Source organism: Terrapene carolina, unplaced genomic scaffold, assembly GCF_002925995.2.
Source record: "Terrapene carolina triunguis isolate 2854851 unplaced genomic scaffold, T_m_triunguis-2.0 Scaffold139, whole genome shotgun sequence".
In the NCBI taxonomy this organism is placed as follows: Eukaryota; Metazoa; Chordata; order Testudines; family Emydidae; genus Terrapene; species Terrapene triunguis.
In genome coordinates, this window is record NW_020664490.1 from 13,998,760 (window position 1) to 14,005,272 (window position 6,513).

The window sequence follows — 6,513 nt, forward strand, 5'->3', positions numbered from 1 at the left end:
TTTTTTTTTGCTTGGGGCGGCCAAAAAGCCAGAGCCAGCCCTGAGTGGAGTAAAGTATGCTAAAAACATACTTCTTTCCATTAAGGGCACCCAAACACCGACAATAGGTTTTATATGAGGCCAGAATTTCAGCAGGGTCCCGGCTTGTGTTTTTCTGGGTAAAAATGGTGCCTGAACTTTTACACCCAGCCAAAACACTGTCCTTGCAATTCTGCGCCTGCAGACTGCAACCCACAGTGCTCCCATGAAGCCTGAGTGACTGGACCCTTTGCAGGTGAAGTGCAAATAGACTGAGGGGATAATTTTTAATAATGTCCTAGCGAAGCTGTAACTATTCTGCTGTAGAATACTGCTACTCAGCAGTGTTCCATCCAAAAGAGCAGTTATGTAATAGACTACACAGTAAGCAGGGAAGGTAGCATCAGAAGAGGCGTTCCCATGCTGCTGAAAAACGTTATGTAACGCCGGCTATTCACTTCCTTTACAAAGCATCAGACTTTACTTTCACACTAGCTGCTTAGCTGCTGTTTCTCACAATAAGAACCAATCTAAACTAAATGACACCCTCCATCCATTGGGCCTGATCCTTACTCAAACCTCTGCTGTTGAGTAAAAGAGGAGCTCTGGGTCAGTTAAATCCACAGGAGCGATCCACTGCAGCACCTGAGATGTTACACACATTCATTTTCACAAATTGCACAGGGGTCAAAGCTCTGCTCAAAATGGCAGCTACTGTACATCTAACCACTCTCTCATGATACAGCCCGTGACTAGTTTATGATGCTAGATGAGCTGGCCTGAGTTAGGGGCAGTGCATTGTGGTGCCCTTGGAGCAGTCCTGAAGGGAGAGACTCTCTGAGAGAGTTACAGTCTCTCTTCCAAGTTCCCTGCTTCTCTGGGGAGAGAGTAAATGGAGCTGGCTATACCTGGCATAGTGTAAGGCACATATGTCCAAGACGCTGTCCATTCCCCTCCCATTCTGCCTTCATCAGCCCATCTTCATCAATGAGGATGTAGCTGCTCTGCAGAACCTGTTTTCATTCCCGCACTTGCAAATGGCTAGCACAGGGGAGCTGCTTGTACCCCCTTGTGCCTCTGAGCTACTGCGCTAACAGGCTATACTTTGGCCCTATATGGCTAGCAACTAGAAAAGGCTGTAATAGCAGAGTTTCTTATATCTCAGGCAGAATTCACCTGCTGGGCTGCAGTCCATGGACTGAGGGGAGGAACAAATCTACAAAAAAACCCAGGCTCCTGCTGTGTTCCAACTCCTTTTTATAAATATACCCTTAGTATAAAGTGTGGCTAACTTATGAAAAATTATATAAAGCTGGGCAAATAGTTTCACTCCATTGGCTTCATGACTTATTATGTGTAGTTTGTTTTGTTGCTGCCCATCGGCATATCCTGAAACTTTAAACATCAGGCCCTATAAGGTATGTCTACACTGCAATTAAAAACCCATGGCTCACCCATGTCGGGCTCGGGCTAAGAGGCTATTTAACTGCCATGTAAATGGCAGCCTGAGCCCTGGGACCCCACGAGGGAGGAGGGGTCCTAGAGCTCTCCAAGCCCGAATGTCTACACGGCAATTAAACAACTCCTTAGCCAGAGCCATGTGAGCCCGAGTCAGCTGACGCAGGCCAACTGTAGGTGTTTAATTGCAGTGTAGACATACTGTTGGAGACAGCTAGCAGCCTCACCCTGTGACAGAGGATCCATTTCTCGGAAATCTTATTCTATACTTGGGTGGAAGATGGAACCTTTTGTTGCAACTATCATTTGCTTTACCAAGCCTAGACCTGTTCCCAGTCCTGCTATCAATCTCGCCCTCTTTTATAACTCCTGTGGCTTTTTTGACACAACCTTAATTTTATTTTTAGGTCATTTTCTCATCATGAGTCACAGCTGTGACTGTCATTTTACTACAGCGAAATGTGTCAGCAAAACCAAGAATAGTCGTTGTCTGTCGGACTTGCACCTAAAATGCTAATGAGGAAGATGCCGAACGCCGGAAGAAAAATGAACGGTAGCAAAATCAGAAAGCACAGTGAATGATACCTTTAAAATAGTACACTTATTTCCCCCCATTTTCCCCCCATTGCCTTTTGTTAAAGGGGCCCAATTTTGAAGACCCTGGGGCCAAACCCTGGTCTAGATCAGCATCGTTTTCCACTGAAGTCACTGGGGTAGATCCTGAGCGGGGGTAAATTGTCATAGCTCTCCCAACAGAGGATCTGCCCCTGAGATTTCAACCGGGCTCCTGGGAGCGAGGACAGTTTACTACAGCTGAAGATGATAAATGCCTCAGCAATTTCAATAGAGCTACACCAACTAAGCGTTTGTTCCTTAAGGCAGGATTCACAAAGGTATGTTGGCCCCTGACTCCCATTCACTTCAATCCCACCCTTGATTTTTGGCAAAACTGCCACTGAAGAAGCCTCTCTGAGTTCTTCCAACATGAAGCTTTCAGGATTGCACTCAAACTTATATTAAAAACCTTCTGCAAGCAATAAATTGTGAATAAACTGGACATCACAACATTTCTCAGAAAAATGCCCAGGTTTCTTGGTAAATCCTGGGATGTTTCAACTACATGGATTCAAGCAGATGGGTCCAGGATCATTTGGAGTTGAATGGGCTGGATAGAATTAGGTTAAGCATAAACAGTTGGGTGTGTCTACCATGCTGAACCACCGGATTCTGGGAGGTTTTGAAAGGTCATACAGGTTCACTATCAGACAGTAAAGGGAGTGCTAGATGAACCATTTCCACTAGTCCACAGTCACACTGGCTTTAAAATACTTCAGACCAAAACAGTGTAGACAAAACTAGTTCTTACCACTCTGCAAGAAAATCTGATTTTATCCATTTCCTTAGATTGCATGGCATTCTGTGGTGGCAAGCAGAAGAGGAACGAGTTGTGTCACCTTGTATCTTTGAATAAAAAACAGTAGAGATAGTCATGTTATAATTGTGATGCTCTTTGTTCCTGGAGGTGAAACAGTAGTAGCTCCCCCAAGAAATACAGTAGCCAGTGTGGGGCTAAATTCCCTCTAAATATCAGTGTAATGGAGACTGATCTAATTTGGTTCTCTGTTGTATAAACAGAAGGGACAGATTAAGTGGCTAATTCACAGTTTCCTACATTTAAGGCCAGAAGAGACCATTAGATTATCTAGACCAGTGGCTCTCAACCTTTCCTGACTATTTTACCCCTTTCAGGAATCTGATTTGTCTTGCATATCCCCAAGTTTCACCTAATTTAAAAACTACTTGCTTACAAAATCAGACATAAAAATACAAAATATCATAGCACATTATTACTGAAAAATGGCTTACTTTCTCATTTTATCATATAATTATAAAATAAATGAATTGAAATATAAATATTGTACTTACATTTCAGTGTATAGTATATAGAGCAGTATAAACAAGTCATTGTCTGTATGAAATTTTAGTTTGTACTTTGACTTTGCTGGTGCTTTTTACGTATCCTGTTGTAAAACAGGCAAATATCTACATGAGTTGATGTATCCCCTGGAAGCCCTCTGCGTACCCTCAGGGGTATGCATATCCCTGGTTGAGAACAACTGATCTAGACTGACCTCCTTAATAACTCAGGCCATAGAATTTCACCTAGTTCCCCTTGCCTTGAGCATAATAAATTGTGTTTGACTAAAGCATATCTCCCAGAAAGGCACCCAGGCTTCATTTGAAGATGTCAAGACATGGAGAATCTACCACATCCCTTGGTAGTTTATTCCACTGGTTAATAACCAGAGGCGACATGTCGGGGGAATGAGGGAAAGGCATGCAGAATCAAGTGCCCCCCACTCAGCAGTCAGCCCGGGAGGGGAGCAGAAGGGGCGGGGTCAGAGCCTCTTCCAGCTGCTGGGACACTGCCCAGTGCAGTGCAGCAGCTGCCTGAAAGGGTGCCCAGCTGTGGTGGTGGCAGGCTGCCTCCCGCCCAAGGTTGGCTTCCAGGGACAGCAAACGAGTGAGCCAGAGCCCCCCCTGCCACTCCGGCATGCTCAGCCCCTGCCCCCAGGAGCCAAGCCCGGGCAGGAAGCGGGCTGCCACTGCCGCCCCTCCCCAGCCAGACTCTCTCCCAAGCATCTGACTACGCTGCACAGAGCAGCGACCAGGAGCGGCTGCATCCCGCTATCCGCCTGGGCTTGGCTTCCGGGGACAGGGGCCAAGCATGCCGGGAGAGCAACCAAATGTGCCATGGGGCGGGGAAGCCGGTGCAGAGGGAGGACAGAGCCCCTCCCACCACAGGTAGTGTGTGGCAGGGAGAGCGCAGGGGCCTCAGGCTGGGGAGGAGACACATGTTTCTAGGAAACCTTTGGCGCATGGGGGCTAGAACCATGATGGCAGAGTCTGCCCCAAATCGGCTTGAGAGAGAAGAGTTTTGAGAGTGGAAATGGATCTGGTTTCCAAGGGTGTTGTGTGGTTCCTTCAAATGACTGGCAAGGTGTTCACAAAGGTTAAATCAGATTACATAAGAGTAGAACTGAAAGCATTGGAACCTCAGAGATTACTTCAGGACAAAAAACAAGCAAAACAAAAATCCTTGGGATTCAGTATGAAAAGAGTTAAACCAGACAACAAAACCTAACACTGTTTACAGGATTAACCTGACTTTTTTTTTAAATGAGTAGCGCTAGCGCTTGCACTCACAACCACCGTGGTCACTGGGTTGTACCACATGTCACTTAACAGCCAGTTCTGTGATCACAATCTCCTATTATTAGAAATGTAATAGTCATAGCTTGTTAAAAACTCATTTTAAAATCTGTTGCCACCTGGAAGACTAGACTAAACAGATCAACAGTATAGGCTATCTATGAATATTCTGAGCAGAAACATAATTAGGGCTGCAATTAAGATTATCATTTAGTAAGCAATGTAGACAAGTCTGAAAAGATAAGCCTCTATCAGTTGCTGTTGGGGTCTAAGTGATTATTAGGCTTATAAGTTTTGGGCCATGTGTTTTTTCTGGCAATGTGGAAAATATGTTGAACAGCTTTCAAAACTCAAGTAATGATTGCAGTTTATTTCCTCTAAAGACCATTAATAATGGAATGCTATCAGCACACAGCTTGTGTGCGTGGATGGTCATAGGCACAACAATGCAAAAGTGCAAGCTGGGCATATTCCGGTTAGTCTTTCTCAGCGCAGCCACATTAATATAGTGCTTTTCATCCCAAAAGGTTCACTCGCCACTCAACTGCGCCTGTCTCTGGAGCACAACACACCAGCTGTTTAACAGCACACAGAAGCTCTGTGTACTGAAGAATACTATCTGTGGTAAGAAGACACTGCGGGGCGATTGTAGGCAGGCAGAATGTAATTACCCAGATCAGAATTTTCTTAGGACACTCAGACTATCACCTTGACCATGATAAAACATGTCATGGGCTCTTTAATGACCTCAGGAGTTCAGGACCTCAGTTTTATGTGCCCTCTGCAATATCTGGGTGAAAGACACAGGCTATTCCCTGCTTTAACCATTCCCATGGCTGCCTTAAGGCAACAGTAGATGGCAGTCAATTCTGCAGCATCGGTTTCTTTATCTCTGCTTCTTCTGATAATCATCTCTGACAATGGGATGCCCTCAGGGCAATTCCCTGGACTGTTAGTCTTCCTTTAGAGTGGTGCTTCCCAATTTTTTCAGTCCCACCACCCACCCATCACAAATACACCCTATTGACCTGAAAGCTGTATTGGAACTCACCCAGTATTATAAATATACACAACAGTCATGGCCTGTATATCATGCGTCTCTGACTCACTCTGCTCAAGCAATGCACAGGGAGTGGAAACTGGCTGCAACTCACCAGCTTGGGATTTCACTACCATGGGGGAGTCCCTAGCAGGCATAGAGCCAGTAGAGCCTGCTCCAACGCACTTATCCCTCGTCGAGGAGCATGGCAAAAAGTGCACTGTGCCCCAGCTATCTCCAGCTGGCAGACAGCATCTTGGGGCTGCTTTCAGCTAGCAGGGTTTAGAACAGCCCCCAGGCTGCTCTAAATGCCACCATGACTGTGGCCAGAGATTCAAGAAGCTGTAACCAGTTCCCTAACAGCCCTTCTCTTTGCCTGTGCTGAATAAAACAACACAGAAGAGAATTTGAGAGAACAAGTTTTTCAAACGCTTGAGTTTATTTGGGTCAAAATCTCTAGGCATTTTCCTTCAAATAGCAGCCAGTAGCACCACCTGTTCTCGGGTTGCATGAGGGCCAGTATATTTTGCAATTCTATGAGATGCTAAGTAAGAAGCCTTCGTTTTGTTTCCAGAAACAGAAATAAGTTGAGTACGAACTTGCTTTCCTTTAAATAACTGATTTCCCCCCCCCATGAAATATTCAATTGGCCTGTATTTATCTTTGCTTTGTTTACTTTCCAAGTGTCTTTGCAGCTTTTATAGCTTCATGCTTTTATTAGCTCAAGCTTCTCCACAAAATACATGCTGAGGCTGGGGCCAGCCTCTTTTTCCATTTGTGTAAAT

The 6,513-nt window shown here is 45.2% G+C and overlaps 1 long non-coding RNA gene across 1 annotated transcript in view; it reads left to right on the top strand.

Annotated features, from left to right (window-relative positions):
- Positions 1–2,817, top strand: part of LOC112119337 — a 31,469-nt gene extending 28,652 nt beyond the window's left edge. The window contains exon 4 of the long non-coding RNA XR_002909109.1: positions 1,884–2,817. This is a non-coding gene — a long non-coding RNA (uncharacterized LOC112119337). The remainder of the gene's footprint in view (positions 1–1,883) is intronic.
- The last annotated feature ends 3,696 nt before the right edge of the window (positions 2,818–6,513 follow it).